At 37.5% G+C, this 12,378-nt stretch overlaps 1 pseudogene across 1 annotated transcript in view; it reads right to left on the bottom strand.

Moving 5' to 3' along the window:
• The window catches only part of LOC149174920 (sorting nexin 2B-like), a 165,115-nt pseudogene that overhangs the window by 135,698 nt on the left and 17,039 nt on the right, over nucleotides 1–12,378 (bottom strand). The window contains exons 2-3 of the transcript XR_016257954.1: nucleotides 1,697–1,906; nucleotides 1,273–1,533 (exon numbers count right to left, since the gene is read on the bottom strand). The product of XR_016257954.1 is annotated as a sorting nexin 2B-like (transcript). The remainder of the gene's footprint in view (nucleotides 1–1,272; nucleotides 1,534–1,696; nucleotides 1,907–12,378) is intronic.

Genomic DNA, 12,378 nt, shown 5'->3' with positions numbered 1-12,378 from the left:
CATGATTAGATCCTCATCAACGGCTAAGATCTTAGGCTCGATCCATGTGAGTCTCTAGGGCATTCTTGATCATCCTCAATTAATTCCCATTAATTAATCAATTTTCCTAAATTACACTTTGGCAATTTTTAATTATTGATCAATTAATTTAATTGAGGGGTTTTGCAAGCTTATCTCGCGAAACCTTTTCTAGGTTTTGGAGATCTCATGTTCCTTAGCCTCTTAGACACAAATTGAGACTAGAAAACTTGTCCAATGCTACAAAAACTAACAAGAAAGTAAGGAAAATCTCTAACATTTAAACCTCCTCCAACTTGATTACTATCGCCACACAAAATAAAAAAGATCAACAACAATAACAAGATGTTATGCCACAAAAACAAAGCAATATTGCAGTCTACACGATGACACAAGCAACTACTATGCTGTACAAATTTCATTACACTGTCGGAAAATTGATATGAATGAATTCATAAACAAACATTCCATCACCTTCTAGGACCTACCAGTTGGGGAACTGCTAGCACAACACATGAAGCATATCATCAAACTAGCACAAGGATTAATCTGTCAAGTTTCAACGTCAAAACTTACTTGTGCCCTCGATCACCACATACCAGAAATTGAACATCTAACAAGTCCAGACTCCCTGCGGAAAAGTCTGTACTCCTAACTATCACCCTCATACAAAAGAGGATCGAAATATATGATTATGGCATTGCTTAGTCATTAGATTCTTTGTTAAACAATTACGCAAGGGTGAAACTCAAATGGCAACCAGAGATCATTCATGTCAGAAATGTCATGACCAAAAATATGTGCTATATTAGGCAGTTAAGGAAGTTAGATAACTAGAGGAGAGTCTAAAGTTAAACCATCCATCACTTTACATCTAACATCATTTTATACATATGGTATGACACTTGTAGGCTGTTATATAACAACCTGTCAGTCAGGTTGGTCCAAAGTCCAAACCATGTGAAAGTATATGCAAGTGTTGAAATACAGAAGACAAGTATTTCAATTTTCACCAAAATTGATCTACAATAAGGATATTATCAAAATATAATTCAGTTGAAAGTCATCCCAAAAATAGCTCTCCACACTAATGAAGGTCACCAAAAACATTCAGAAATGCCAATTTGGTCGGCCAAAGTACTCCGCCAAGTAAATATTCTTGCTGGCACTTATATACCAACGGCCTTCTATAACAATCTTTCTATCGCAATGAATAAAAAAGGGTATAATGACATCAAATCAAAGACCTATTACCTTGATACATTCATACTCCCTTATTGCACAATCTCGTGCCTCCTCTGTAACCTTTATAATATCTCTTAATTCCTCTGCTTTACGATTCTTGGTTTTATCACCTCCAAATATCTTTGAGGATGCGGCTGCAAGATTTTCAACCCGACTGTTCATTGAAGAAAGTTTAGACATTTGTGTTTGTACTGTTAATAAAGCATCAGATCGATCACCAAATGCTGTGTGTACAGCTTGCATCAAGCCAACGTACTCATGTATCTGATCCTGGAAAGTATGAACGAATATTTTAGTCTTTTACTATGTACCTCTTTGATATAAAACCTACAGATGAAAGTTATCTATCAAACAGAGTTCAAAACAAGGTTAGCAACATAATTGATGAATTTCATAAAAGGTCCCCACAGCCGCATCAATGCAAAGGAAATACCAAATGTTTTGTTGATTGTGCATTGACTCCTCGATATAATCTACTTGCTTTCACAGCAGCAGTACCAACACATTTCAGATCTGATGCATTCACCCTCTGAAAATTTGAAGGAGCCTCCTCATTTTCGAATTTACTTAATCTGAAAAATGCTAACCCAAGTTCTCCCATCGTTTCTCCAAGCCGTTTCTGAGTTTTAGCTAGTGCCTCAGCCTGGGTCCAAACACAAGGCCAGCAAACAGGTTTTAACATGTTATGCATAATAATGTATAAGCCTCATATTCAGAGCCATAAAATTTGCCAATAAAATTGTTTATATTTGCCAAATAAAATTTCCATGGAACTTCAGCAGTACATATCTCAAACAAAGGAGAATTGAAATAGTAGAAACAACTAAAGTCTTTTCTGAAAACACATGTAGCAATATTGGCAATGCAAGCATAAGTATTTGATTTTCACTCGGAATTTATCTCGCATTCCATGCATAATAATTTATCATCCACTATCATGGAAGAAGATTAGATGCACCCAAGCTTTTCTCGAAGATAAGTAATATTTCATCCCTGTTGACAGGGAATTTTCACAAGTATTTCCAAACCACCTTTACATTCCCCTATCACATGCAGGTTTACCCACAAAAAACTAAAAATAAAATTTTATTAAAACATTAACAAAGCAGAAATAGTATTATGTTAAAAATTTAAGATCATAATGTCACCCCACCAAGAATGACAAAGACAATCCACCTCTTGATGCAGGTCTGATCTCAGCAGCAGCCTAAATTGCCAATCTGAATGTGTGTTGTCATCCCATTTGTGCCATCATGGCATGACTTGGTGTTTATTGTTATCAAGTCAGGTGGCTATTTTGAGAAAATTAGTTTTAATTGATGAACAGCAACCAGACAAGTGGCAATTTTGATAAGACATGATCTAGAGTGTGTTGTTGCAAAATCTAGCAGGGCTTGGAGAGGGAAACCCTACAAGGAATAAACTAGACAGTGGGACAACAATGGGGTAGAGGCCCTATTGTCACCTAAGATGTACACCTAGATGTGGGAAAGTTTCCAACCCCACAAGGTATAGTCCTTATGGCGCAACACTCAGAGTAGGGGCTGTCACCTATTCCCTACTCACTCCGTTTAATCTCTCTCCTAGGCCAGATAAGGGGGGTAGTCCCTAAAGATAGAAAACTAAGGAAAAACTTGTTGAAACAAAAAGTCTAGGAGATCTAAGGGCAAGGCAATCACTTCTCATAGCAACTTGAATTAAGATTAGACGACAAGTTAGATTATTAAATTGAGCAATGCAAGCTAAAAGATATATTCAATTAGATCAATATAACACTTAAGATGAAGCAGTGAGAGATCAGTGCCTTAATGCTCAAATGAATTTAAAGGTACTTGCGCAATAATAAACGAGATCTCAAGCTACAAGATAAGCAATGCTGCAAAGAAATGTTAATACAAGAAATCAATAGATCAGGATAATCAGATATATGAGCAATAAAACCTTTAAGACCAATTGCAAGAAAAAGAAACTTGTGACTCCAAAAAAAGATGATATTCAAAGGACGTAAAACTTGCAAACAAATTAGGCTCACAATTCAAATTACGATGATCAATGATAAATGATAATGGATAAATGCAAGATCTATCTAAGTGAAATGCAAGATCTTGGTTGATTTTAATTAAATGCCTATGCTAAGGTTGAAGGCCTTCCTTTCAATTATTGAAGCAAATCTTAAACAAGGTTGTAGAAAGAATTGCTAGGGAAGGAGGTTAAGGCCTCATTAATGATACCTACCCAAGAGTTCTAACAACCCAAGTGCCTCCGTTCCTACAAGGGATTGCCCACAAGAGAACTGCAAGGTCACTCGTTTTAACCATTGAGTAAGGGTCAAACTTCTCAAATTGGAGATGAAGAAGGTGGTCCTAACTTTCTATACAACCAAGCTTATGCTTGGAGGTAAATTTTAAAATGCAATACTAAATCTAAAATGATAATGCAAATGATGATTAGATTGCTTCAATGAGATTACAATTATGGCAAAATGCTTCAATATGGGAAATTAAACAACTTATAACCAAGCTTATTGAATATTCACTTAGGGCACAAGATTATCAGATTCCAATAATGAACCAATGAAGCACTTTAGGATTACTCAAATGAAACAATGACAACATTTCAAATGCCTTTGGTTAGAGTGCTTGTTAGGATTATCCACTTATATGATATGACAATAGAGACAAGTGAAAATTAAACAATGAAGCAACCACCAATAGACAATGGAAAATGAGATTGCTAACAGTGAAACAAGATGCAACTCAAAGACTAGATCTAACTTATGATATCAATGAAGTTCTAATCTAATTAATGAGAAAGAGTTAGTATCTAAAATCAAAACAATAAAACTAAGGAAATGAAAGCTAATGATAACACTCCTAATGCCTTGAGGAAATCACAAAATGATAACACTTCAACAATTACTCCTCAAGTCACCAAAAGCCAAAGATAACAGCACAAGACAATAGATAATAAGCTTCAGTGGTAAACACCTTGCGTCAGACCTCAAGAAACCCCACGGCCTTGATGGATCAGACCTCCAAAGCCACGGCCTAGCAACGAAGAAGGCCAGAAAATTTTAATAAAATTTATGTGATGAATTATATGTGTTTTCAAGCCTTTAACTCTTTAATTTTAATGTGAAAAACCCTCCAAATAGATATGCTTCAGATCAGAAGTTCTGTGGCCTCTTCAAGCCCATGGCTAGGAGGAAAAGAGGCCTCAAGGCCTAGCAGTTAGCCCTCAAAAAATATCTTAAGTGACAGTCCCAAGAGGCTAGTCTTAAAGCCCAAAAATCAGTGATAAAACCCTTAAAAATGTGAAGATAGGCCTGTAAAAAATCCAAGGGTTAGTCCATAAAACCAAATGACAAGATGAGAAGCCCTAAGAGGCTTGCGTCTAGGCTAGAAACTGACAATAAGGCTAGCGGCTAGCCAAAAGAAGGTGTGTAATCCAAACTTGAGCCACAAAATGTGTCTATGAGCCTGCAAAATTGAAACCCAAGTCACGATCTTAATGGAAAAATGGATAAATAAATTGGAAAATTATTTACAAATTTTTTAAGTCAGAAACCCTTGCCAAAAATTAAATCTGAAGTGATAGAAGGGCTTAAAACAGTAGTGGCTCCCTTAGAAAAAATTTTGTTGATGCAATGACACCACAAAAAAATCTTGATTGATGCCTTGAGAGGCCTCGAAGATGCCCTAAATGCTTGCTGTCCCGAAAGAGGAAGCTAGAGGGCTAGACGTCCCTCCAAAGATGAGGCTTTGAGCTCAAAACCCTAGTCGTCTAGGCTAGGTGAGGGCTAAGACCTTCAAGAAATTTGATCTTCCCTTGATCCCTTGAGAAATCGACCTGCAAAACAAATCAAGAGGAAAATCTCCGTCCTTTCCTTCAGATCTGCAAGAAAATAAAACCCCAATGGCTATATACGAAAATAGAAAAATATATACAAGGGTTAGAGAAAACTATTTACAAAAATAATTTACAATGATTTAAAATAGATGAGAGAAATAAATTAATAAGTAAGCAATAGCCAATATCTTTGCAACACAAATCATTAGAAAAGTCTTGAAGTTTAACAAAATGGGCTCTTAAGCTTTCTTCTCTTAGGAGTTGGCTGGTCCAAAAGAAGACTTCCCCCCGCACCCAACATCTGAATACGCAAAAATCTCTATACTCTTAAGATTCAAGTTATTAGATCAATAGAGGCATAGATAACACAATAATCCTCAAAATCTAGAGATACCTACTAGATTAATTGAATTAGAATGCTTCTCTAAAACCCAATAACTAATGCAAGATACCTGCGCAAATAGTTGTTGAGAATTCAATAGGGCGGTGAATATGTTAATTCTCTTTAACTTGATAATCGTTTGTGTTATCTTTTACCTTATTAACTTTGTTCCTTATTATTACAGTGTGAGATACATCAAATAGCTATCAAAACAATAAGAACAATGACATAGCATATAGGTTGCAAGCCAGGGCCAAAACCCCTTCCTCTTGAGGGGAAAACCCTTAAATCTCCTCTTCTTATAGATCCTTCAATTGACGAATACCATGACCTAGTGACTTAGAGAAATAGCCTCCAAGATCAAGATCAACTCGGCCTCCTACTGCAAGAACTTTGACCTTCCACTATAGATCCGAAATTTTGTCTTCCGGCAATTGTTGCAATTGTTGTTGCTCCTCTTAGAGACTTCAATCTTCTTCATATAGCCTCTTCTTTCCTTCACTTGCCTCTCCTTGAGACTTAGCGCTAGTGAGACACCCTAATACACCTTCGCTTGACTTCCTTTCTCTCTTTCCTCCAAGATCCAACCAAAGATAGCCCAAGCGCAGAAACCCTAGCTTCGACTTTTTCGTGTGAGAGAGAGAGAACTAGCCCAAGCACTTCGACTCCCTCTTCGTCCTCCTTCTTTGACCTCTCTTAGTCCTCTTCTTCGCACAGAATGAGATGTGAGTGAGTGTGTTTAATGGAGGATGAGTTCCACTCTATATATAGGCTTCTTCAAGGGTAGAGGTGGCTCTTCATCTAGGCCGACTTGATCTTGGAGGGCATTTCGACACTTTAAAGACAAAAACATTTTTTTCTTTACAAGATACAATGTGCCCATAGGGTCTTCAATATATGACAATGACTCTTAAACCTAGGACAAACCCTAGAAGCACTCAATGGGTGCTTGACCTATAAAGTAAAAGAACTTGAGCATGAAACCCATAGCCCAATAATAATTTCTTTTCATTTTATATTTTACAAGAATACATTTCATACTTATAAAGACCGAACCTAGTTACACATTTTTCAACGATAGTTAATCCAACAACTGGTTAATGAAATAATAACTTTTAAAATTTAATTCAATAGAGCATTAAGAACATGATTCACAAAAATATTACCACAAGAAGCAGAAGAGGAACACCACCATGAATAAACCCCAAAGACTTCTTTATTATTCCAATAAAAAAAAAATTACAGACCATTAGAGCTTGACTTAGAGCTAGATTACCAAAACTTTCATGATCTTCTAAGGAGAAAATAGCTTCCTTATATAGAAAAAAGAGAGCCTGAGACCTCTCCAAGTGGAAAAACACCTAGTTCCCTTGATCCATGGCTTGATCCCTATCAAAATAATTTGATCCCTTGATTACTGCTGCACAGATCTCCAAAAAAAAATTTGAATTCCTTGATTGTTGAGCAAGATGGACCAAGCGTTGACTTCTGGTTGGTTTTGGACCACTGGAGAATCTTCAAAAGATAGAATTCTCGAAATTCCCTCATTCAAATCCTTGAGAAAATAATTCTTTCTGACCCAAAGAATTTTTGTGGGACTTTTCTGCCATGGAAATGTGACCTTTCACATCTTTTAACTTGATTCCTTTTTGGGAAAGGTCCTCACAAATTTTTGATAATTTTTCCACTTGGAGAAAATTTAATTTCCTCACATTTTTTTTTACAAATTTCCAATTAATTATTTCGACATTTTTTCACTAGAAAATAACATAAATGACTCACGGGGATTAAACATATTTTTCCACCCTCAAAGTGTGTCTATATAGAAAGTATAGGAGTTGAGGTGTAAAATCAAGTACTCATACCCCCTATAATTTCTATAGACAACACTTTTTACATCAAATATTACATAGACATCCTATCAGAAAGGGAAATTTTATAATTAAAACATGACCTGTAGACATAACCAAATTCTGCGACACTTGACAGATGATCTAGTATGATAATATACATAGACTCGATAACACTAGGACTCACCTAAGACCTTACCATCGAGCCCCACTCTAGCTTTGGGGTATATGTGGGAGACAAACTCTATTAATTATAAACGTCGAAAAATGCAGATGATTAGCGAAGGAAAAAAAATCCCTAGAGTGAAACTCTTTGCTAAGAATCAAAGGCTTACCTAGATGTCTTACATGGCTTAATAAGCATACTAGAATCATTTTTACAATAAAGGCCCATAGCACTGCAGAATTTGGGATTACAATGATAATCTAGAAGTTGCATGATGATGATGACTTCGAAAAATTTTATTTGTTCTGCTCTATACTCTGCATCTTGGGGAAGTTGACACGTGTGGTCAACAGGCCCAATGTCACCTCAGCCAACACCCCCTGCTCTTTACGAATTTTCACCGATGGGAGGAGTCCCAGTAGGAAAGAGATCACTTTAAGATAGATATACCAAGGATAAGCTACAAGATGATCTCACTATGGTTCATTCGAGAGAGACACACAATTTAAGTTTAAGGCATCAAGGAAGCAATTCGCTCTCAATGAAAAGCCCTAGAAATGAAACCTCAAAACCTAGGGGTTTGAAGATTTGACAAATGATGGAGTAACTCAACGTCAAGGCAAGGGAAAAAGGTTTCCTACAATGAAAATCAGCTAAGTAAAGGCTCATGAAACCTTCAAAGAAGTCCTTAATTTGAAAGAGGAAAAATTAGGATTCTCCTCTTAGGGCAAACACCTAGGGCAAGAGATTTTATGGATGAAATTTGAGTGGATGCGCACCAAAATGATAAGTCTTGTAGCCAAGACCTACCTCTTGATGTTTAGCCTCTCAAACCACCGAAAATCCTCCTTCCTAAAAATTCGCACTAAGCCCTAGTTCTCTTCTCTAGCCTTCAAAGGACCAAACTTTTAGAGGAGAAAGATGGATAAGTTTTAAGGTTGATCATGAAGTGATTGGACTAGTGCCTTGTCCTTTGGGCATATGGAGTCATGGATGCTTAAGATAAGCCAAATTTCCTTCTAAGGAGGCCAAAATTTGATGCCCTAGTTATCAAAATTCCCCACTCAATGGAATAATGTTGCTTCATGGAGAGTTAGAAGAAATCCTCCACTAGGAACATTCATTACATGTTATTATGAGTAATGCACCAAAATTCATCTAGATATTCTTCAATAGATTGATTTTCAACAAATTAGGGCACAAATATTTAACCTAGAATCAATAGTTCCATGCATTAGACATTCAAGAAATAAATATTCAACAATAAGATTCACTTACAAAAAGTAAGTGTGAATTCTCTAAGAGGTCTGAATTTACAAGCTTGATGATGAGAGATCACAATGAAATGATCTCTAATATATATGTGCTCCACTAAGTCTAATTTAGCATATGAGTGCCTCAAATCATAAAATAATGGGCAATCACTAAGGTCGGTCACAAACCGACCTTATAGCCAATGTGAAAACAAGATAAATCACCCACAGGAGGGTCAAAATGTTGACACCATGCACGCGTAGGCCCCTTTAGGGCATGCGATGAGGCCTCAAGTGCCAAGTCAAGTGCGGAAGGCCTCTAAAATCATGATGGAGGGGTTGGCCCCTCTGCCTCGGTGCAAATCATTCTAAGGAGCCCCAAATGTGGTTTGGGGGATAAAATTGGGTCTCGTGGGTCTCCAAGTGACAAAATCTTTGTCTCTACTCCAACATTGAGGGTACTGAAGATGGTGCTACCCTCCCATGTCTCAAGGTATGAGACAAACCTCATTTGGGACCTGGATCAACTTCCAAACCATGTGATCACTAGTAAGTCGGTTGGGGCACGCTAGTCCAGGTGCATCATCCCAATAATATAGGGTAAAGTCTAGAAGCTATGTGGGTCTTGAAGGTTCCCATGGATACATATGATGCTCTATGATTGTCTAGGGACCCATGGCTCTCAACGCATCACCTGTGGGTGTCAATATGATCCTCTTGTGAACTTGGGCCCTAATTAAGTTGCCCAGCCAATGATGAAAACACCCGCCAATCACACACAATATCCAGTGCTACAATTTATATCATCACGTACATTTAACCATTCTTGCATCTAAGTGAACCAAGCTTGCAAGTAATGGGCAATGCAACACTTCATACAAGGCTTCTTTTCCAAATTTGGGGTCTTGAACTCATGAAAGTGTTGCCTCCCTAGGTAGGAATGGCTAAAAGACCCTATTAGGTGCTTCCAGCCCTTAAGAGGAAAGGCAAGTTCCTTGGTCCACCCCTTCAATCAATAGGTGTTAGTGAATGATGATGGAACGAAGGGGTGAAAACATCATGGCCAAAAGCCATGGTCAATGGGTCTAGCAATAATGATGGGGGATTCCACATCCTGAATTTATAGATATGAGGAGGGAGCAATCATGGATGCATGGGTTACCAGCTCAGCCTTTGTTTTTCCACCACTCATTTGCCTTTCCACTTTTTCTTGATTTTTCTTTGTATTACTGCTCATAGCTCAAAGGGTTTTGGCGCTTGCTTTGAATGATGTATAGCAGTTATTACCCCCTTGAGATGGGGCAGTTCATTGCCCATCAGGGGTTGGGACATGCAATGGTTCCTCGTCTCTATGAGATAGGGCAACATCTAAGTAACTGGATTCGTTATCTAGGGGCCACGTGTCTGAATCCTGCGAAACGGACACGATTTGCTGGGGATTCGAATCCCAGAAGGGGACACATCGTGTCCTAACGGGATTCGTACGAATCCCGTACAAATCCCGTTAGGACACAACATATCCCGATTCTGCAGGACATTAAGGCTGATCTCATCACTTTAAAGAGATATTATAAGACAAGAATAAGTGATAAGTATAAGACAAATGCAACCTGCAAATGAATTAGAAAAGCTCACAAATCAATGAGAGATGACAAGGATGGATGAGATACAACAAGCTATCAAGAGAGAAATGCAAGAGGAGATCACAATTAGGATCTGCTTTAATGAAACTGCAAGTGTGAAAAGCGCTTGTTTCTAATTTAACCAAATACCATTTGTCAATCAGGATTCAAATAATAAAACGGTGATAAGCAATACTTCCCTGTTGCCTATGTGTGCTTTATTAGGATTTCTCTTTTACTTACCGGATTATCAAGTAGAACAAGAGAAGTCTTCAAGATTTCTTAAGCACGATCAATAGGATAAGCTAATCATGTAATGAAATGCAAAAGAGAAGAAATGTGCAATTCAACTAGTGAAGAAATGAGAGAGGGACAAATAGTAATCCAACAAGGCTATCTTCAAGAATCAATGCAATCTGCTGTCCAATATATTTTCAACATGTCACAATAATGCATGAGAAAACCAATGAAGGACTAATGAATGCACCAGACTTTAAGATATACCAATGTTAGTCCACTGTCAACAAGAGATCAGACTGCTGCAGTTTATTGCCAAGTATATAACAGTCAATTAAATGATGAGATCAGCCTTAATGATGACTTAATGAGAAAACTACAGTTGTCAGTGTCTTTATCTTACTATCTTGTAGTTGTAAGTTGTCTTTCATTTATGAATCATGATTTATGTGACCACTGACATGTATTTGAATTTTGTATGTACTATGCATGCTATAGATGAAGATCTATGTTTGAAATCAATGAATTTGTATCATTAATTAGAATTTGTGTAAGAAATATCTAATTTTTAATATATATATATATATATATATATATAAATATATATATATATATATATATATATATATATATATATATATATTTTTAATAAAATAATATATAACGAATCCTACGTGTCCTGTTCCGGGGGGTCAACGTGTCCAAATCCGACACTCGAATCCCCGTGTGAGGTGAATTGGAGATGCAGTGGTTGCAGCAGCAACAACATGAGACCAGATGCAGCACAAAGCAGAGTTGGTAGCAGTGCAAGGTGGCACAATGCAGTCTCAGCAGCAGCGCAGATGCAGGAAGGTTCAGCTACAGGGTTAGCAGATGAATCAGAGTATGCGGAGTAGACAGTGACAGGTTGTTATAGATGTCAGACATCTACAGCATGAGGGAAAATGTTATGGGAGAGAACACCTTCCTCGCTAAGAGGTAGTGTTAGTTTTTGTAGCATCAGGTAGGTGTTCTAGTCTCGATTTGTGTCAGAGAGGATAAGAACACGAGATCTTCAAAACCCAAAAAAGGTTTCACAAGGTATGCTTGTGAGACGCCTTAATTAAATTAATTAACCATCATTTAAATTTTCCTAAGTCTAACTTAGTAAAATTGGTTAATTAATCTAAATTAATTAAGGAAAGTAGAGAAAGCTCTAGAAACTCACATGGATCAAGTTTGAGATGATCTTAGCCATTGATAACAATTTAATCATGGTCATTGGTGACCCAATAAGAGATTATATGAGCAAGTCGATGGGCTTGGAGATGATAACGATTTAATCATGGTCGTTGGTGATCCAACAAGAGATTATAAGAGCAAGTCGATGGGCTTGGAGATGATATAGTTACGAGACACAGGGAGAGCAAGTTCATTAGAAGATCAAAGTATCCAATTCCAGAGATCAAGCAGGGAAGAAGAGTTTGAACCAGAAGGAGAGCAAAAGCAAGAGGGAGCAGCATAAGAGAAATTCTGGAGGAATTTCCTAGTGACTTCCAGTTTCGGAGAGCCAACAAAGAGGAAGCCGAAATATTCTGCAGAAACGTCGTCCAGGAGGTGCGAGTTAGCCAAGTTAGCAGAGCGAGTTGTCGGGAATAGGTTGGGTCAGTTGTCAGAGGCCGGAAAGTCATTCTGGAAGGTAGATTGAAATTTTCCAATGGTAAGAGAAGGCTAGACTGCCAGTTTGGAGCAGTTCCAGGAGGTTGTACAAACTGCG

The sequence above is a fragment of the Pinus tabuliformis genome, chromosome 4_1, assembly GCF_031772625.1.
Source record: "Pinus tabuliformis cultivar Carrire ecotype Pingquan chromosome 4_1, CPIR1, whole genome shotgun sequence".
NCBI classification, from domain to species: domain Eukaryota; kingdom Viridiplantae; phylum Streptophyta; class Pinopsida; order Pinales; family Pinaceae; genus Pinus; species Pinus tabuliformis.
Note: the sequence above shows the minus strand (reverse complement) of the source record. Positions and strands in the feature narration are given on the sequence as shown.